General features: G+C 43.2%; 1 protein-coding gene and 1 pseudogene across 30 annotated transcripts in view; both read left to right on the top strand.

Moving 5' to 3' along the window:
• LOC132892087 (uncharacterized) overlaps positions 1-21,237 on the top strand; it is a 52,957-nt pseudogene extending 31,720 nt beyond the window's left edge.
• Positions 1-22,438, top strand: part of LOC132891954 (protein NLRC5-like) — an 888,139-nt gene that overhangs the window by 727,698 nt on the left and 138,003 nt on the right. The window lies entirely within an intron of this gene.

Here is a 22,438-nt window from a genome sequence, read left to right as displayed (position 1 = left end):
ATATTTACAGATAAAATGGCTGTGATTTTATCCATCACCTCCTCCTTCCAAAATTTTCTGATCTTGTCACACTCCCAAATATAATGTATAAATGTCCCTTCAGCCTCGCTACACTTAAAAGACATATTAGGTATACTGCTATTAGGTATACTGCAATTATTGTTTTTTCTTTACCTAAGTGTACCACTAAAAAATATAAAAATAAAGTGTTAAAAAAAATAAAATAACTAGTAATAATTAATAATAACCAGTGTAAATGGTGTATATAAAGGACGGTCTATAATGTTGTACAGTAAACTCCAGATGAAGAGATCAGACTCACCAGAACCCAGCTGTGTCTCCATGAAGAGTGATGGGTCTATGGATCCTCCTTTGCACTTTAACAGTGGAAACCCCTCATCTGTCCACAGGTAACATCCCATAATTCTCATAGTTAAAGGCTGTGCTACACTGGCATTCGCAGCTATTTTTGATTCAATATTCGAGTGTCTCTCATTCTACTGTACAGTTTTTTTTGTTTTTGTTTTTTTAACAATGTTTTTATTCATTGTCAACACATTACAAAATAAGGTACAAAAACCAGCGTGCAATGCTAACACTATAATATAGCAGATGTCTTCCTCTGACCCCAGATAAGCCACCCTCCCCCCAAACTCAAACTCACTTATTCTCTCTTTTGTTTTACAATCATATAATTAAAAAGAAGTCATACCACGTTAGTACAGGGTAAAAGTTAAAATAATAATAATAATAATAATAATAATAGAGAAGCAAAAATAAAACAAAATATAAAATCAAATCAAATGGATGGTACCTTAGCAGAAAATAAACGTAATATAGCACTACATCAAGATCTCAGCCTCAAGCATCTTCCGGGGTCTACCATAATGGTATAGATTAGTCTAGGTTCTCCGGCTGTAGGTGCTCTTCTATGTCTTCATTTTTAATAAAGTCACTGAATGGTTTCCATATCCCTTCATACATGTTCAGTTTGTTTTTTAAAAATTATGTTATTCTCTCCATTGACATGCATTGTGCCATACACTTAATCCAAGCTCCTATTGTGGGTGCTGTTTCTTTCTTCCAGTTCAGTGCAATCAGGCACTTTGCCTGTAGTTAAGCAAAATTAATAAATGTGTACTCTCTATCTCTCAGATTAAGATCTGCTGGATACAGGTGTAACAAAATCATTGTGGCGTTTAATGAAATATTTACAGATAAAATGGCTGTGATTTTATCCATCACCACCTCCTTCCAAAATTTTCTGATCTTGTCACACTCCCAAATATAATGTATAAATGTCCCTTCAGCCTCGCTACACTTAAAAGACATATTAGGTATACTGCTATTAGGTATACTGCAATTATTGTTTTTTCTTTACCTAAGTGTACCACTAAAAAATATAAAAATAAAGTGTTAAAAAAAATAAAATAACTAGTAATAATTAATAATAACCAGTGTAAATGGTGTATATAAAGGACGGTCTATAATGTTGTACAGTAAACTCCAGATGAAGAGATCAGACTCACCAGAACCCAGCTGTGTCTCCATGAAGAGTGATGGGTCTATGGATCCTCCTTTGCACTTTAACAGTGGAAACCCCTCATCTGTCCACAGGTAACATCCCATAATTCTCATAGTTAAAGGCTGTGCTACACTGGCATTCGCAGCTATTTTTGATTCAATATTCGAGTGTCTCTCATTCTACTGTACAGTTTTTTTTGTTTTTGTTTTTTTAACAATGTTTTTATTCATTGTCAACACATTACAAAATAAGGTACAAAAACCAGCGTGCAATGCTAACACTATAATATAGCAGATGTCTTCCTCTGACCCCAGATAAGCCACCCTCCCCCCAAACTCAAACTCACTTATTCTCTCTTTTGTTTTACAATCATATAATTAAAAAGAAGTCATACCACGTTAGTACAGGGTAAAAGTTAAAATAATAATAATAATAATAATAATAATAATAGAGAAGCAAAAATAAAACAAAATATAAAATCAAATCAAATGGATGGTACCTTAGCAGAAAATAAACGTAATATAGCACTACATCAAGATCTCAGCCTCAAGCATCTTCCGGGGTCTACCATAATGGTATAGATTAGTCTAGGTTCTCCGGCTGTAGGTGCTCTTCTATGTCTTCATTTTTAATAAAGTCACTGAATGGTTTCCATATCCCTTCATACATGTTCAGTTTGTTTTTTAAAAATTATGTTATTCTCTCCATTGACATGCATTGTGCCATACACTTAATCCAAGCTCCTATTGTGGGTGCTGTTTCTTTCTTCCAGTTCAGTGCAATCAGGCACTTTGCCTGTAGTTAAGCAAAATTAATAAATGTGTACTCTCTATCTCTCAGATTAAGATCTGCTGGATACAGGTGTAACAAAATCATTGTGGCGTTTAATGAAATATTTACAGATAAAATGGCTGTGATTTTATCCATCACCTCCTCCTTCCAAAATTTTCTGATCTTGTCACACTCCCAAATATAATGTATAAATGTCCCTTCAGCCTCGCTACACTTAAAAGACATATTAGGTATACTGCTATTAGGTATACTGCAATTATTGTTTTTTCTTTACCTAAGTGTACCACTAAAAAATATAAAAATAAAGTGTTAAAAAAAATAAAATAACTAGTAATAATTAATAATAACCAGTGTAAATGGTGTATATAAAGGACGGTCTATAATGTTGTACAGTAAACTCCAGATGAAGAGATCAGACTCACCAGAACCCAGCTGTGTCTCCATGAAGAGTGATGGGTCTATGGATCCTCCTTTGCACTTTAACAGTGGAAACCCCTCATCTGTCCACAGGTAACATCCCATAATTCTCATAGTTAAAGGCTGTGCTACACTGGCATTCGCAGCTATTTTTGATTCAATATTCGAGTGTCTCTCATTCTACTGTACAGTTTTTTTTGTTTTTGTTTTTTTAACAATGTTTTTATTCATTTTCAACACATTACAAAATAAGGTACAAAAACCTGTGTAGCTTAACGAGGGTAATGTAAGTTTGCATTAGCCAGTTGTATTGAAGTAACTTTAAATTAGTGTTGGCTGTTTGTGTCTGTGCCTCCTTGCAGGCTTTGATCCAGTCATTAATAGAAATATCTGTTTTTAATTCTGCCTTCCATGTATTGAGTTTAAGTGTTGATGTCTCATTAGAACCAGATGTGAGCCAGTTATATATTAGTGAAATCCAGCCTTTTGTACACTTGTTAGTAACAATTTCCTCTAGAAGTGTAAGTGGAGGAATTATTAATGACTTATTTTGCGTTGAAGAGATAAAGTTCCGCAATTGCAGATATTTAAAGAAGTGTTTCTTAGGAATATTATGCAAATGAGAAATTTCCTCAAAAGACATTAGAACCTCCTCCCTGTATAGGTCAGCTATTTTACTTGGCCCATTCTTTGCCCATAATTTGAATCCAGCATCCAGCTTGCCTGGTTTAAATGAGGCATTACCCCAAATTGGACTGAACTATGACAGAGTTTGATATTTTCATGTGTTTCTTTCCCTCCTACCATATATTAACCATATTTAGTACTATAGGATTGGCCGTATGCATTCTCAGATATTTTAGATCAGCTGAGTACAGGTATAAATGTAATGGTATCTGGACACCTTGTGAGACTATGTCTGTCCACGATGTCATGTTGTCAGAGAAATAGAACCTCAAGGTATTCAGTGCTGAGAGGTAATACCAATAAAGTTTAGGACATTTTAGCCCCCCTGTGTCAAATGTAAGGTACAACAGTGATAGGCGAACTCTAGGACATTTTTTATTCCATATGAACCTCCTGATCAGTGGTGTTATCTTTTTAAATATTCCTTTAGGTGGTGCCAAAGGGATATTTTGGAATAAATATATAAATTTAGGCAGAATATTCATCTTTAAAACATTTATTCTTCCTATGAGAGAAATAGGCAAGGACATCCATCTTTCTATAGACTTAAATGTTGAGTCAGAATCAGAAGCACTTTATTGCCAGGTATGTTACACACACAAGGAATTTGACTCCGGTTTGACTTAGCTTTCATAGTACAGACAGAAAGAAAGCATATCCACAAACAAAAACACACACACACACACACAGAGTCTCACTGCAGTGAACTCCAGGGGGAGAATCATGTTTCTGCAGTGACGACCTTGAAGGCAGTGCTGGCTGGGAGAGTCAAGATAAGATTGGAATTTGTTTAGACTTAAGATGGGTAGACGTGTCCTTTACCGACTAACCCGCTTGTCCATTCTGGCCACCAAAATCTCTCTGCAAAGTCATCAACTTCTCCATGATGTTATCAATGTTGTGACTCAAGTTCTGAACAGCCACAGTCTGAGTGCCGACAGCTCTGCCCACCGCCTCAATCATGTCGGGCAGCTTTATGGGGCTTTGAACAGCTGCTACCGTTATCTGATTTCCTCGATACACCAGGGCAATGCCAAGTCCAATCAGCAAAAATCCTGTGATCATAGTTCCGAATAGGTAAATATCCTCAATGTCCTCCACGGAAAGAATCGCCAAGCACACCACACGTCACTTCTCCCAGGCATCCATGGTGTATCCGGCTGCGAATGATCCGGCAGGACAGGCAGGTTCCCCCGAACCCAGGCTTCCCGTCGAGAAGATTGTATCAATTGCGTGAAGTGATCAGTTGATCAAATCCATAATTTTGATTCAGAGAACAGTGCAGGAAGGGTGCAATCACAGGTTCATTATTTATTGACGCTATATTTTCTAACTGAGGTGTTAATTTAATGCCCAGGTAAGTGAACCCATTTGAGGGCTTAAAAGGAGATAGATGTTGAACAGATTTTTTGTTCCTCATTTTCATTAATCAGCATAAGTGAGGATTTTGAGGCGTTCAATTTATAACCAGACATTTTGCCAAATCGGTCTAACAGATCTAACAGTGCAGGTATGGAGGTGTCCAGCTGTTTTAAAAATAAAATTACATCATCCGCAAAGAGAGCTATTTGTGTTCTTTGTTGCCAATTGAAATCCCTCTTATTTCTCTGTTAGCTCTAATTGCTATTGCTAATGGCTCTATAGCTAGTGTAAATAAAAGTGGTGACAGAGGCGAGCCCTGTGGACACCCTCTAGTGATGTTAAAGGGTTTGGAGGTCACATCATTTGTTAGCACCTTGGTTTACAGGGTTTAGATGTAATAATTTAATCCATCTATAAAAATGGTCTCCAAATCTCAAAATAACATCAAAGAGAGAATTCCATTCAACTCTGTCAAAGGCCTTTTCTGCGTCAAGTGATAAAAGAGCCGTATCCCTTTTTCCCCTCTGATTGTGAAGAATATTAAGAACCCGTCTTGCATTATGGAACCCCTGCCTACCCTTTATGCACCCATTTTGATCGTCCCCCTCCCAATATTTGGAAGTACACCCTCCAGTCTCTTTGCCAAAATTTTACTAAGAATTTTTGTGTCCGTGTTTATTAAACTTATTGGGTGCATATTTTCACATTTAGTATTACTTTTCCCTGGTTTCGGATGCAGGATAATTAAGGCCTCTCTCAATGAAGTAGGTAAAATGCCATTATTTTCAGATTCTAAGTACATCTCGTAGAGAGGGGTTACCAGTTTGTCTTTGAAGTATTTCTATAAATCAATTGGAAGACCGTCTGGTCCTGCCGATTTCCCTGCCTTCAGTGCCCCGATGGCTTCTAATATTTCAGCTACACCTAACTGCCTGTCCAGCATATTTCTACTTTCCTCAGAAATTTTTGGAATATTAAGTTGATCTAAGGATATTGTCTGAGTGTTAGTGTTAATGTTGTATTCAATTTTCTAAACATTTTTGTAGAAATTTCTGAATGTAGCATTGATTTCCAGAGGGTCATTGATAACATTCCCATGTGTATCCTCGATATTTGTAATTGTCCTCTCAGTTTGCTGCTGTTTAATGCGCCATGCAAGAAGTCTACCAGGTTTTTCCCCTTGATCATAGTAGCTTTGTCTAAGTCTCATTAAATTTGCCTCGGCCTTAGATGTTCGCATTATATTGAGTCCTTAATAGTAATAACTGTGTATCACTGTTGTACTCCCTCTCGTGGTAGCTCCTGTTCTCTAGTGCTTTCATTTGTAGTTCCAACTCTATATTTTCCTTGGAATTCCCTTGATCGTCTGCTTGTGTAGCTTATAATTTAACCCCCATAAATGATTTGAAAGCTTCCCATCTAATTGTAGCAGAGGTCTGGGTTGTGTTCATTTCAAAATAAATATCAATTTGTTCCCCCAGAAACTGTAGAAATTTTGAATCCTGCATCCATTTAGTCTGGAAACTCCACTTAGGGCATTGATGTATGATGATTATACTGTCGCTTTCATTTTTGTACTTTTCACTTTCGCTTTCCTTTTTCCGTTTTTTTTCCCGTTTTTTTCTCTTTCTTTTTTCGGAAGAACGCCGAGACCGGAAGCTTTCTTTTTCTCTCCTCCTGTGTAAAGTCCACAAGCGGAGGCCATCTGATCTGCTTTAATATCAACACATCTTCATTTAAGGTACGTGAATCTTTTCATCATGGCACACCTTCAGCCTGTTCAGTGTGCTGAGTGCAGGATGTTTAGTCATTCTTCCTCCGTCACTAGCGATAGCTTTATTAGCTTTACTTGTGATAAGTGCAGATTAGTTAGCTCTCTGACGGAGAAGATTTCAGTGCTAGAAGCGCGTGTCCAGGCTTTAGAGCAGGTTAGTGAGCGTGAGAACAGTGTAGTTTCTGTTAGGGAAAGTCTGGACGCCCTAGGTGGAGTTAGCAATCCCCCAACTCCGGCATTAGAGCCCTTACAGCGGGGCGAATGGGTGACGGCTCGGCGGCATAAGCGTAGAGCCAAAGCTACCGCTGAGGCTCGCCCACGGGAGCACCACTCCTCTCCGCGTCACGTGTCGAACAGGTTTGCTCTCCTTAGTGATGCACCCACTGAGAAACCTGAAAGAGCTCTGGTTATAGGGGACTCTATCATACGGCATGTGAAATTAGCTCAGCCTTTAGGGGCACCAGCAGCTTTAGTCAGGTGTATACCGGGAGCCAGGGCGCCGGACATAGCAGGTAATCTTAGGGTCCTAGGCAAGCACAGGTTCTCAAAGATAGTTATCCATGCAGGAGCTAATGATATACGCCTTCGTCAGTCTGAGGTTACTAAGAGTAACTTTGTAGAGGTGTTTAAATTAGCGAAGGCAATGTCCGATGCTGTAGTATGCTCTGGCCCCATCCCAATGCGGTGTGGCGATGTAGCTTACAGCAGGTTATGGTCGCTGAACTGCTGGCTGTCCAGGTGGTGCTCTGAAAACAGTGTGGGCTTTATAGATAATTGGGCTAATTTTGAGGGCACTGCTGGCCTGTTAGGGCGGGACGGTATCCATCCCACTCGGGAAGGTGCTGCTCTCATTTCCTGCAGCATAGGTCATAGTCTCAGAACAGGCCTAGTTAATTTCTGACAATCCAGAGCCAAGGCCAGGGAGCAGACGAACAGGCTAAACCGACTGTCTGCTAGCTGCACAGAGTCGTCACTCAGGGCTCACTACATCGAGACTGTGTCTGTTCCCCGAGCTCAACAAAAAGGTAGAAATTTTCAGAGAGTTTGTTCCAGTAACCTAATCAATATAAAATTAGATCAGACTGACTGTACAGCTGCTGCCAGCACCTTTGATCTAAAGGTGGGGCTATTAAATATTAGATCTCTTACATCTAAAGTGCTAATGGTTAATGAACTTGTTAGGACTTGGACTGTTTTGGCCTCTAGAGGCCGCTGTTATTTCCTTTTCGTGTCATATTTATTTTGGCCTCTAGAGGCCGCCACTGTTCCTGTGTTTTGTGTTTTTTTTTGTTAATTGCCTGTTAGTCCTAATTATCTTCACCTGTGTCCTTAATTAGTTTGTGTATTTATACCCCTGAGTTCAGTCCTCTTGTCACGGAGTCTTTGTGCTGTTATGTTTATCTCCAGTTTCCTTTGTACTGTGTTTTGTGGATCTTCTGAGCTTTTGCATTTTTGCCTTTTTCTTTTTGAATTATACCCTTTGTTTTTGTTTTTTTGTTTTGCCCTGGATTGTATATAGTGTACATAGTATAAATAAACCTTTTGTTACTTTTTCTACTTCCGCCTCACGCCTCTGCATTTGAGTCATTCCCCTGGTGGCCTAGTGGGGGTTTGCTGGATCATCACACCAACGAACCAGGTTCGAATCCCAGCAAAACCCTAACAGAAAGACTCCGTCATGACCGACTCAGCAGAGGCTGCTTCAACTGCCTACCCGGCCAACCTTCAGGGAATTATGGCAGCTTTGACACGCTTCGGAGCGACCATGGACGCTCATGGACGTACGCTCACCAGCCAACGTGAGGCCCTTGCTCGCCACGAGGAACTGCTTCAGCAAATTGGGAAAACCCTGGCACAGTTGACATCTCTGCCTGCATCTCCTGCTCCTGATCCAGTTCCTGCTCCTGATCCAGCTCCCACTCCTGCTCCAGTGCCTCCTGCCATGCTGCCTTCTTCACCTCGCGAACCCAGCCTTCCTGCACCACAGAGGTATGACGGCAAGCACAGTGAGTGCCGAGAGTTCCTTACCCAGTGTCAACTCACCTTTGAGCTTCAGCCTACCACCTACACTACGGATCGCCGCAAGATTGCCTTTGTGATCACCTTATTAGCTGGTAAGGCGCGAGCCTGGGCTACTGCTATCTGGCAAAGACAGGGACCTGAGTGCTTTGATTTCCAGCTGTTTTCTGAAGAGATGCTTCGGGTCTTCGATCAGGCAGACATCAGTACCGACGCAGCCCGAAAGCTCATGTCCATCCGGCAAGGAGGAAGCGTCGCAGATTACGCCATCTCGTTCCGAACACTCGCAGCAGTAAGTGGATGGAACGAGACTGCCCTGGTGTCAGCCTTCCACCATGGTCTGTCTGACCCCATCAAGGACGGTCTGGCCTCTATTGGATGCCCAAGTGACCTCGAAACCCTCATCTCACATGCTATTCGTCTGGACAACAGGATGAGAGAACGCCACCAAGCCTTGAGCCCCCCCAGCCTCCCTACCTCTACCTGGAGACCGTCTACCTCCTTCAGTGACTGTCCAGAACCCATGCAAGTGGGTCGTACTCGCCTCTCCGCATCTGAGAGGGAGCGCAGAAGGAGGGACAAGTGCTGCATCTACTGTGGCAAGCCTGGTCACTTCCGAGCATCATGTCCCGAACTCTTGGGAAAAGGACCGCCCCGTCCAGCCGAGGGAGGGTTGTGACGGGGCCTACCCTCTCTCCCGGACTCCCTGGCCAAGGAATCTACATCCCGGTCTCCATCTCCTGGGGTGAGTCTGTCCACTCTTGTCAAGCTTTGATAGACTCAGGGGCGGCTGGGAACTTTATGGATATTCACTTCGCCCAAAGCATCAATATACCTACTGCACCTCTTGAAGTCCCTCTGTCTGTGTCTGCCCTCGATGGCCAAGCGTTAGGTGATGGAAGAGTCACTCAAGTTACTTCTCCAGTCTTCCTCCAGTCTCAAGGTCACAAGGAAGAAATATCCCTGCACCTAATTCCTTCACCTGAGTTCCCAGTTATTCTAGGCCTTCCTTGGCTTACTCGCCACAACCCTCGCATAGACTGGGTAACAAGCCAGGTTGTGGAATGGGGCCCTGCAGGCCATGCCTCTTGTCTGCTCTCTAGCTCTCCTGTGTCTCCTGCCGAGCCCCCTGATCTCACCGAGTTATCTCAAGTTCCCACAGAGTACTGGGATCTCAAGGAGGTATTCAGCAAGAGCAGGGCCGCCGTTCTTCCTCCGCACCGGGCCTACGACTGTGGCATCGACTTGCTCCCTGGGACTACCCCTCCTCGTGGCAGACTGTTTTCCCTCTCTCAGCCAGAACGCAAGGCTATGGAGGAATACCTCAAAGACGCCCTGGTCTCTGGGTTCATTCGACCCTCCACCTCACCTGCTGGTGCCGGCTTCTTCTTTGTCGGCAAGAAGGATGGGGGGCTTCGACCATGTATTGACTACAGGGGCCTGAACAAGATCACTGTGCGCAACCGATATCCCCTTCCGCTGATGTCCACTGCTTTCGACCTGCTCCAAGGCGCCACCGTCTTCACCAAGTTGGACCTACGGAACGCATACCACCTCATCCGTATCCGACAGGGAGACGAGTGGAAGACTGCCTTTAACACCCCGTCTGGGCACTACGAATACCAGGTGATGCCCTTCGGACTCACCAACGCACCAGCTGTTTTTCAGGCCCTAATCAACGACGTCTTAAGGGACATGATTAACCTGTACGTCTTTGTCTACCTCGATGACATCCTTATCTTTTCCAAGACCGTGCAGGAGCACCGCCACCATGTCCGCCAGGTTCTCCAGAGGCTGCTGCAGAACAATCTGTTCGCCAAGGCCCAGAAATGCGAATTTCATGTTCCCGAGGTCTCCTTTCTGGGATTTATTGTACGGACAGGCCAACTCCAAATGGACCCAGCCAAGACCCTGGCCGTCCGGGACTGGCCTACTCCCAAGTCCGTTAAGGAGGTTCAGCGGTTCTTAGGATTCGCTAACTTCTACCGCAAGTTCATCAGGAACTTCAGTTCTGTGGCAGCACCCATGTCAGACCTCACCAAAGGGACAGGTGGATCTTATGGCTGGTCTCCTCAGGCAGAAAAGGCGTTCAAAGACCTCAAGGCCCGCTTCTGCACGGCACCCATTCTGGCCCTCCCGGACACCTCCCAACCATTCATCGTGGAGGTGGACGCCTCGGACAGTGGTGTCGGCGCGGTACTCTCTCAACGTTCGGAAGGAAAGCTGCACCCCTGCGCTTACTTCTCCCACCGCCTGAGTCCTGCGGAGTCCCGGTACGATGTGGGGGATCGAGAACTGCTAGCGGTCAAACTGGCCCTTGAGGAGTGGAGGCACTGGCTGGAGGGAGCGCAACATCCATTCCTGGTTTGGACTGACCACAAGAACCTGGAGTACCTCCAGCAAGCCAAGAGACTGAACCCTCGACAGGCTAGGTGGGCCCTGTTTTTCAGTCGGTTTGACTTCACCCTCTCGTACCGTCCCGGCTCCAAGAACACCAAACCTGATGCACTGTCCAGGCTGTTCTCTGCCACTAACAGGGAGAATGAAGTCGGGCCTATTATCCCGGTGTCTCGGATTGTGGCCCCTGTCCGCTGGGGTATTGAGGAGGCTGTTCGACGAGCCCAACGCCAGGACCCCGGTCCTGGGACGGGGCCACCGGGCCTCTTGTACGTCCCACATCAAGCCCGGGCCAAGGTTCTCCAGTGGGGTCACTCTTCCCCTCTCACCGCCCACCCGGGAGCTCGGAGGACCCTGGACTTCCTGAAAAGACGCTTCTGGTGGCCTAACATGGAGCAGGAAGTAAGGTCATTTGTCCTGTCCTGTGAGGTTTGCACCAGAACCAAGAACCCACGACAGCGTCCCCAGGGTCTCCTGCATCCTCTGACCATTCCCCGGCGTCCCTGGTCCCACGTGGCAGTCGACTTCATCACGGGTCTCCCTGAGTCACAAGGTAACATGGTCATTTTGGTCATTGTTGACAGATTCTCCAAGGCCTGCCGCTTCATACCTCTGTGCAAACTCCCCTCTGCTCTTGAAACAGCGAAACTTATATTTAATCATGTCTTCCGAGTCTTTGGTCTTCCACAGGACATCGTCTCAGACCGAGGGCCCCAGTTCTCCTCCCGAGTGTGGCACGGGTTCTGCAAGGTCATCGGAGCCACTGCCAGCCTCTCCTCTGGGTTTCACCCACAGTCCAATGGTCAGACGGAGAGGCTCAACCAGGACCTGGAAACCACCCTGCGAGGCCTGGCTATGGATAACCCGACATCGTGGAGCACCTGGCTGCCATGGGCAGAGTACGCCCACAACACCCTGCAGTCATCGGCCACCAAGCTGTCGCCATTCCAGTGCCAATTCGGGTTCCAGCCACCTCTGTTCCCAGACCAGGAGGAGGACGCGGGGGTGCCCTCGGTCAACCAATATGTGAGACGGTGTCGCAAGACCTGGAGCAAGGTCAGGAAGACCCTCATACAGACCTCCAGAACCAACCAGACTCAGGCCAACCGCCACAGAAGACCTGCACACACTTTCCGCCCTGGGCAGCGGGTTTGGCTGTCCACTAAGGACCTTCCGCTGCGGGTGGAGAACCGCAAGCTTGCTCCTCGCTACATTGGCCCCTTCAAGGTGGTGCGCAGGGTGAACCCTGTCTCCTACCGGCTCCAGTTGCCCCGGACTCTGAGGATCAACCCCACTTTCCATGTTTCCCTGTTGCGGCCTGTACTGACGTCTACATATGCCCCTGCTCCTAGGAACCCCCCACCCCCCCGCATCTTCCAGGGGCAGACTGTGTTCACTGTGCATCGCCTGCTTGACTCCCGCCGGGTCCGCGGCGGGTTGCAATATCTGGTGGACTGGGAGGGCTATGGTCCTGAGGAGCGCTGCTGGGTTCCTGCTTGGGATGTCCTGGATAAAGAACTGTGTCGGGACTTCCATTCGGCCCATCCGGATCGCCCTGGGAACGTCAGGAGACGCTCCTAGAGGGGGGGGTCCTGTTAGGACTTGGACTGTTTTGGCCTCTAGAGGCCGCTGTTATTTCCTTTTCGTGTCATATTTATTTTGGCCTCTAGAGGCCGCCACTGTTCCTGTGTTTTGTGTTTTTTTTTGTTAATTGCCTGTTAGTCCTAATTATCTTCACCTGTGTCCTTAATTAGTTTGTGTATTTATACCCCTGAGTTCAGTCCTCTTGTCACGGAGTCTTTGTGCTGTTATGTTTATCTCCAGTTTCCTTTGTACTGTGTTTTGTGGATCTTCTGAGCTTTTGCATTTTTGCCTTTTTCTTTTTGAATTATACTCTTTGTTTTTGTTTTTTTGTTTTGCCCTGGATTGTATATAGTGTACATAGTATAAATAGACCTTTTGTTATGTTTTCTACTTCCGCCTCACGCCTCTGCATTTGAGTCATTCCCCTGGTGGCCTAGTGGGGGTTTGCTGGATCATCACACCAACGAGCCAGGTTCGAATCCCAGCAAAACCCTAACAGAACTCATTACTGATCAGGAGTTTAATGTACTGTGTTTAACAGAAACATGGATTAAGCCAAATGAATATATAGCATTAAATGAAGCGAGTCCTCCTGGATACAGTTATATACACCAGCCTCGTCTAACTGGCAGAGGAGGAGGCGTCGCGGTTATTTATAACGATTATCTAGGTGTAACACACAAACCTGGTTATAAATTTAATACATTTGAAGTTCTTCATACTCATATAATGTATGTAGCCTCGAAAAATAAGTCTACCCAGTTAATTCCATTACTTATTATTTACAGGCCCCTGGGGCCATATTCTGAGTTTCTTTCTGAATTTGCAGATTTTATCTCAGATTTGGTTATTTCCTTAGACAAAGCTTTAGTTGTCGGAGATTTTAATATTCACTTTGATAACCCAGAAGACCCTTTAAAAACAGCGTTTGTGTCCATCTTAGATTCAGTCGGGATTAAGCAGAATGTCATAGGACCGACCCATAATGGTGGTCACACCCTTGATCTAATACTAACATTCAGATTAAACGTAGACAATATAGTCATACTTCCACAGTCTGAAGTTATCTCAGATCATTGTCTCATCTCATTCAAAATATGTCTGAGTAATAATATATGCACCTCACCACGCTACTGTATTAAACGTACTTTCACGTCAACTACTGCACAGAGCTTTATAAATGATCTCCCAGAGCTGTCAACTTTGATTGGGTCACTGTCAGCCCCTGCAGAACTCGATCAGGCAACTGAATGCTTAGAGTCAACATTCCGCCATACTTTAGATAATGTAGCTCCTCTAAAAAGGAAAATGGTCAGAGACAAAAAATTAGCACCCTGGTATAATGATGACACTCGCACTTTAAAACAGACCACTCGAAAATTGGAACGTAAATGGCGTCAAAGAAAATTGGTAGTGTTCAAATTGGCGTGGAAGGAGAGCTTCCTGAAGTATAGAAAAGCTCTTAGTGCTGCGAGATCAACATATCTCTCCTCCCTAATAGAAGATAACAAAAATAATCCTAGATTCCTATTTAATACTGTAGCAAAATTAACCAGGAATAAGTCCACTATAGACAGATGCACACCTGCAGTATGTAGTAGCAACGACTTCATGAATTTTTTTAATGACAAAATTGAGAATATCCGACAAAAAATTCAAACTACTAATTTAAGGTTAGACAATGAAAGTGACCTCGTAGTTAACAATATAACTGTATCAGATCATCAGTTAGAATGTTTTACTCCCCTAAAAGAAACTGAATTACTTTCATTAATCTCTACATCAAAAGCCTCAACTTGCGTACTAGATCCCTTACCGACACATCTATTCAAACAGATAATGCCTGGAGTAATTGAACCGCTTCTAAAAATAATAAATTCTTCTCTTATGATTGGCTATGTACCCAAATCCTTTAAACTAGCAGTTATCAAACCCCTGATTAAAAAACCTGACCTTGATCCCTGTCAGCTGTCCAATTATCGGCCAATATCAAACCTCCCCTTTATCTCCAAGATCCTTGAAAAAGCTGTGGCACAGCAGTTATGCTCATATTTACATAGGAATAACATCCATGAAATGTATCAGTCAGGATTTAGACCTCATCATAGCACAGAGACAGCACTGGTTAAAGTAGTAAACGACCTACTGTTGGCGTCTGATCAGGGCTGTGTCTCGCTACTTGTGTTGCTTGACCTTAGTGCAGCATTTGATACCATTGATCATTCCATTCTTCTGGATAGACTAGAAAATGTTGTGGGAGTTAAGGGAATGGCCCTCTCCTGGCTCAGGTCTTATCTAACTGATCGTTATCAGTATGTTGATATAAATGGTGATATTTCTAGACGTACCGAGGTAAAGTTTGGTGTTCCACAAGGTTCTGTCTTGGGTCCACTGCTTTTTTCTCTATATATGTTACCTCTGGGCGATATTATTCGTAAACATTGTATTAGTTTCCACTGTTATGCTGATGACACACAGTTGTATGTCTCTGCAAAACCTGATGAGAGACACCAGCTTAATAGAATTGAGGAATGTGTGAAGGACATTAGACACTGGATGCTTATAAATTTCCTTCTGCTTAACTCTGACAAGACTGAAGTACTTGTGCTAGGACCACATACAGCTAGAAGTAAGTTTTCTGGTTACACAGTAACTCTGGATGGCCTTTCTGTTTCTTCACGTGCAGCAGTAAAAGACCTCGGAGTGATTATTGACCCCAGTCTTTCATTCGAAACTCACATTGATAACATCACCCGGATAGCTTTCTTTCATCTCAGAAATATTGCAAAGATAAGAAATTTAATGTCATTGCATGATGCAGAAAAACTAGTCCATGCTTTCGTTACCTCCAGGTTGGATTATTGTAATGCCTTACTGTCTGGATGTTCCAATAAGTGCATAAACAAGCTCCAGTTAGTTCAAAATGCCGCAGCAAGAGTCCTTACTAGAACTAGAAAATATGACCACATCACGCCTGTCTTATCCACACTGCATTGGCTCCCAATCAAATTTCGTATTGATTATAAAATACTACTATTGACCTTTAAAGCACTAAATGGTCTCGCACCACAGTACCTGAGTGAACTTCTGCTCCTCTATGACCCGCCACGCCTATTTAGATCAAAAGGTGCAGGCTATCTGCTGGTACCTCGTATAGTGAAGGCTACATCAGGGGGCAGAGCCTTTTCTTACAAAGCCCCACTGTTATGGAACAGCCTTCCAAGTAATGTTCGGGAATCAGACACAGTCTCAGCATTTAAGTCTAGGCTGAAAACATATCTGTTTAGTCAAGCCTTTTATTAATGGTGTTTATGAGGTAAAGGAGTAGATCTGGAGGGTCCTCAGACATAGAGTGTTTTGGTAAACTGGGATGTATGGATGCTGTCAGTCCCCACTCGCTTGCTCACTCGAGTTTGTTGACGGTGCAGTGGCTGGCTGCTTTATGTCCCGGGGCTCCCTCATGCCTGTGTTACCTTCTGGCTCTCTCCTTTTAGTTATGCTGTCATAGTTAGTTGCCGGAGTCCCTGCTTGTACTCGGTGCAATATGTATACTGTTCCTACTTATTCAGGTGACATTGGGCATACCTAACCACCTGTGTTTTCTTTCTCTCCCCCCCACTCCAAATCTGTCCCTCTGAGTTACATGGAGTCAACAGGAAATCTTTTGGTGGAGACGGTGGGGACCTCGACTGGCTATCGTAGCCTGCAGGGAATCGGCCATCAGACATTCTGTCGCATGTCCCAGACCCGGTGAAATGTAACTGAATTGTCTTGGCCAGGCCTAAGGGTCCCATCTGCATCTCATCATTGCTGAGGAGTGTGCTCCCATCACCCAATCAAGCATCCAGCCAGAGCAGGTCATGATATATTTTTTTTTACCATATTAACATGCCATTGTGTGTCATGCCTGATGTAAAGACTCTCGTCTCTGCGAGCCTACCACACAGATTTAATACTTGTCATTTTTAGGGCATACCTAACAACATGTTTTCTTTCTCCCCCCCCATCTGTCCCTCTGAGTTACATGTTGATCCTGGGATTGAGATGCTGGCCTCTTCTGCCCCTCGGACCTGCTTGATCCATCCTGGTGCCCTGTGTCTGGTCGGAGTTTTATCGCCCCACTCCTGTGAAGGACGGCCCCATGAGGACAGTTGAGGGTTATACCTGTTAAAACTGTTAATATTATAGTCAGGCTGTCTGTTGTTGCCCAAATGAGGATGGGTTCCCTTTTGAGTCTGGTTCCTCTCGAGGTTTCTTCCTCATGTCGTCTGAGGGAGTTTTTCCTTGCCACCGTCGCCACAGGCTTGCTCATTGGGGATAGATTAGGGATAAAATTAGCTCATGTTTTAAGTCGTTCAAATTCTGTAAAGCTGCTTTGCGACAATGTTTATTGTTAAAAGCGCTGTACAAATAAACTTGATTTGATTTGACTTGATTTGATTTGATGTATCAACTTTGGCTCAACAAAGACCATGGAGACTGTTCCATGGTCTGAAATGACTATGCTGTTGTAGTGACAGCCTCTAATATTAGACAGGAGTTCTGCTGACACCAGAAAATCGTCTATTCTAGAATAACATTTATAAATGCTGGAGTAACAGGAGAACTCTCTCACTGTTGGGTTCAAATTTCTCCATATATCCACCAGATTGAGTTCTTTCATGAAATGGTGTATTGTTTTTCTGGATCTAATATGAGTATTGTCCACTCCGACTGGTCTGTCTTTGCTTGGATCCAAGACGCAGTTAAAATCTCCATCAATAATGTTTTTGCCTGGCAATGTTGAGATTCTCAAAAATAAATTGTTATAAAAGTTTACATCATCAGTATTTGGTCCGTAAAGATTGATCAAATTAATCTGTGTAGAAAGAAGGTGGCCTTGTACGATTAAAGATCTACCATTATGGTCCTCGATAATTCTTTCAATTTGTAGTGGAATGGATTTATGTATTAATGTCATGATGCCTCTGGCATTAGTAGAATAAAATGATGTTAGGACATGCCCTGGCCATCTACGTTTTATTTTTGATAACTCATTAGCTAGCAAGCATGTTTCCTGTAAGAATACTGTCTTGACTTTTAACTGTTTTATCCTGTTCATAACCTGTTTGACTTTGGTAAGTTTATTCAAGCCTCTACAGTTCCATGAAATACATTCAATTAGGATATCTGCCATTTATATATTATGTTTTAGCCTATTATGAAGTTTGGTAGGTTCCCCATTATTAATTGCTTCTTTTCTGCCTTCCATTTGGGAAGGTATGATGAAAAGGCATTAAATCTGATAAAGTTGGTACCATGCTGCACATGAAGAGAGATTTCCCTCCCCGAACATCCCAAACACACAAATGCCCAACTTGAACACTAGGGCAACCCTTATCCCTTATCAAACTTCTTCCTTCGAGCACTCTGAACAGGTCCACTCTACGATGAGGAACCATTCTTCTGATTAATTTAACTCTCTTGCTAGTGTTGCTTGTTGGTTTAGATTTAATTCCTATCCTTACTGTTATTAACATGAATATAGAAAACTTGCTGTACATGTTAACCTTAAAGAATGGAGTTTCATAACATCACAAAGAGAAATCACATCTTAACTGTAGTGATGAGTTTGTAGTCCCTTAGTTAATTAATCTCCGGGCTCCGATTCCCCCAACTCCCTGATGTATTTATCCACATCCATCGGGCTGTCAAAGATGGTTGTTCATGCTCTGTGAGTCAGCAGTAGCCTGGCAGGGAAGATGATGCGGTGTTTGAGGATCCCCTTGTCCCACAGCCTTTTCCTCATGTTGTCATATTGTCTCTGTTGTTTGTAAACTTCTGCAGACAAATCCGGGAGGAATCTGATTTTATTATTTTTGTAGATTATCTTTTATTTTTAAATTTATTAATTAATTAATTTTTTCCTCACCCTGGTGGCTCGAAGTATGCCCTCTCTATCTTTATAATTAAGACATTTCACAATGAGTGCTCTCAGCGTAGAACCAGGATTTTGGTTCGGTAAGCGGTGGGCTCTCTCCAGAACCGGGGCCGATATCTCCAGATTGTCCGCAATCCATTTCTCCATGTACGAGCATGGGTTGGATCCCTCCTCTTTCTCAGGTATGCCCAGTATGTGCACATTGTTGTGATGGCTCCTGCACTCCAGGTCTTCCACTTTACTGGCTAAACTTTCAGCCTTCTTCTCAAGTTTGGCCACCGTCGCTTACAGTTTGTTAATGGTGTCCTCCACTGCAGAAATGCATTGCTCTGCCTTGGAAGTGCGGCCGCTGCATTCTTTAATGTCAGATTGCACGTTCTTGATAGCCGCCAATACCCCTTCCATTTCTGTATGAAAGCCTTGTTTGAATGACAGTATAGCCTTCATGATGTCCGAGGTAGAGGGATTTTCTGTGCTTTCGATGGAGTCGGTGTTACCCACCTGTGCAGGTGGCGCATCGCTGTTCTCTTCGGAGTTAGCTGTCGACATGTTTTCTTCATTAAGGAGCCCTCCGTTTCACTTTAGCTCGTCCTTGTTCTTTGTCCTTGTCATGTTTGATTGTTCAAGCCTAAATCACAAAATCTTTTACTTTTAAAGGCAGTTAGGAATGTTTAAAGTGCTCAACTTGTAGGGTTAGCAACAGAGCAAGAGAAACCACGACTACTCAGCGCGCCGCCATTACCGGAAGTCTACTGTACAGTTTTTATGATATAATAGTTTCTTAGTTTTTAGTAATTCAGCAAGACTTTCAGGAAATGCTTTTGAGGAGTGTAAACATTTATGAAGGTCAAATGTTTTACAGGTAACGTCTTAAATGCTAATATAAGCAAAAAGAATATGGAATTACTACTACTACAACATAATAATAATAATAATAATAATAATAATAATAATAATAATAACATTTACGGTTAAAATCCCGACCCCATTGAGATCACTGTTACTTGGCCGTGTCTCCATGAAAAGCGATGTGTCTGAGTGTTTCTGTAAAATATAATAGAAAATGGAGACCCTTTATATGAACACAATGACTATTTACCATAAATCACATCACTGACATTACAGTTTTTATTAATAATAATGAAAATCAGCATTTTCCTCAACCTGAACTCCCACCTCCCAAAAACATGTCAGTAGGTCGACTGATCACTAAATTGCCCCTAAAATGATGGACTGGTGGATCATCCAGGGTGGAGTATAATTCTGGATCCAGTTACAGATTTTATACCTCTGAACATTTCTGGCCGGCTTTCTGAAAAATACACATCTGCTGTTGTATCCATTTAAAACACATTATCTGTTCATTCTGCATGATGGAGTGATATTCTGTTCCATCCCTAATGACCATATAAGAAGGAAAAACTATTTTTTTTCTCCAGTTCCACAATATTTTTGTTGTGTTGTATTCAGCACTGTGCTCTCTAAATGTTAATGCACTCATAAAGAATTATTGTAGTAAAATTAGGGTTAAAGTTTAGATTGTAGGCTTAAAGTGATGAAAGTTATTGTCTTTAACAGCAACAATGTTTTGTTCCCAGTGTTTTACAGAGGGCAGGAGACAGAAGAGAAAAGATCTTCATCACAGATACAGGGTAAGATCAAACCCAACACCATGACTGTGACACTGACGCACTGGTATTATAAACCTCTCTGCTGTTATTTCATAGAGACTGATTAGATTATAGAAAACATACAGGAGAATAAAACAAATGCACAGTGAGAACATCATAAAGAACTATCTGTGGAAGCCAGTCAGAAAAACTGTGATCTTAAACTCTAGTAATTGGAGTCCATGTCTCACCATGTCTTCCTACTTCACCCTGTCACACAGGCATGCCCCAGAGTCTGCTGCTGGAAATGACGTCCGGAAAAAATTCAGATTAAATCTGATGAAGAAGTTTCAGTGCTTAAATGAAGCGATAATAAAGCAGGAAAACCGAGTGCTCCTGAATGAGATCTACATAGAGCTCTACATCACAGAGGGAGACAGTGGAGACGTCAATAAAGAACATGAGGTGAGACAGATCGAGGCAGCGTCCAGGAGAAAAACAACAGAGGAAACACCAATCAAATGCAACGACATCTTTAAGCCCTTATCTGAAGAAGACGAACCCATCAGAACTGTAGTGACAAAGGGAGTGGCTGGTATCGGAAAAACAGTCTCTGTGCAGAAGTTCATTGTGGACTGGGCTGAAAGGAAAGCAAATCAGGACGTCTCCCTCATATTTCCACTTCCTTTCAGAGAGCTGAATCTGATGGAGGACCAAAACCTGAGTCTGATGGAGCTCCTTCATGTCTGCTTTAAGGAAACCAAAGAAACAGAAATGTCCGGGTTGGGAAAGGTTCTGTTCATTTTTGATGGATTGGATGAGTGTCGTTTCCCTCTGGATTTCCAGAACACAGTGAGAGTGTGTGATGTAACTGAATCAGCATCAGTCCATGTGCTGCTGATAAACCTGATCAAAGGGAATCTGCTTCCCTCTGCTCTCATCTGGATCACCTCCCGACCAGCAGCAGCTGATCAAATCCCCTCTGAGTATGTCCACAGAGTCACAGAGGTACGAGGGTTCAATGATCCTCAGAAGGAGGAGTACTTCAGGAAGAGGGTCAGTGATCAGAGCCTGGCCGAGAACATCATCACACACCTGAAGTCATTAAGAAGTCTCTACATCATGTGTCACATCCCAGTCTTCTGCTGGATTTCAGCCGCTGTTCTAGAGAGAATGTTGGGTGAAGCAGAGAGTGGCGAGATCCCCAAGACTCTGACTCAAATGTACACACACTTCCTCATCATTCAGACAAACATCATCAGAGGAAAGTACTCAAAGAAGCAGGAGAGTGATGAAGAAATGCTTCTCAAACTGGGAAAACTGGCTTTTGAGCAGCTGGAGAAAGGCAACCTGATCTTCTATGAGGAAGACCTGAGAGAGTGTGGCATTGATGTGACAGAAGCAGCAGTGTACTCAGGTGTGTGTACGCAGATCTTCAGAGAGGAGGTTGGGCTTCACCAGAGTAAAGTGTACTGCTTTGTTCATCTGAGCGTTCAGGAGCATCTCGCAGCTCTGTATGTTCATCTGACCTTCATGAAGGAAAAGAGAAATGTTCTTGATCAGAGTCAGTCCAGTAATTTGTATTTTTGGTCCTTTAAGACAATTTCAGATGTACACAGGAGTGCTGTAGATCAGACCTTAAAAAGTCAGACTGGACATCTGGATCTGTTCCTCCGCTTTCTTCTGGGTCTCTCACTGAAGTCTAATCAGAAACTCTTACGTGCCTTAGTAACACAGACAGGAAGTAGCTCCTGGACAGGAAAGAGGAAAACAGTTCAGTACATTAAGGAGAAGATCAGTGAAAATATTCCTGCAGAAAAATCCATCAATCTGTTCCACTGTCTGAATGAACTGGGTGACGATTCTCTAGTGGAGGAAATCCAATGCTACGTAAAATCTGGAAAACAAAGTAAATTCTCTCCTTCACAGTGGTCTGCTCTGGTGTTTGTGTTACTGACTTCAGCACAGGAGCTGGAGGAGTTTGACCTGAGCAAATATACCAGTACAGAGAAGATAACAGATGAGGTTCTTGTGAAGGTGATGCCTGTGATTTCAGCATCCAGAAAAGCAATGTAAGTAAAGCTGAATATAACTGCTCTACTGTTCCACTGTGAGAAAGAGAGAAACTGAAAGCACTGTGACAAATCTGCACTTTGGGACAAAATCCACAACTTCATTACTCGAGTGAAAGTAAAGATCCGCCGGGTCAAATGTTACTGCAATACAAGTGAAAGCTGTTCAGTCGAATTTTTACTTGAGTTACAGTACTGGAGGATTTGCTTTTAAAAATACTTCAGTCTTCAAAAATACTTTTTCATGATTCTTTTTGTTTTCTTTTTAATATCAAGGTG

The sequence above is a fragment of the Neoarius graeffei genome, chromosome 1, assembly GCF_027579695.1.
Source record: "Neoarius graeffei isolate fNeoGra1 chromosome 1, fNeoGra1.pri, whole genome shotgun sequence".
Taxonomy (NCBI): domain Eukaryota; kingdom Metazoa; phylum Chordata; class Actinopteri; order Siluriformes; family Ariidae; genus Neoarius; species Neoarius graeffei.
The sequence above is the reverse complement of the archived record's forward strand: the minus strand, read 5'-3'. Positions and strand labels throughout refer to the sequence as shown.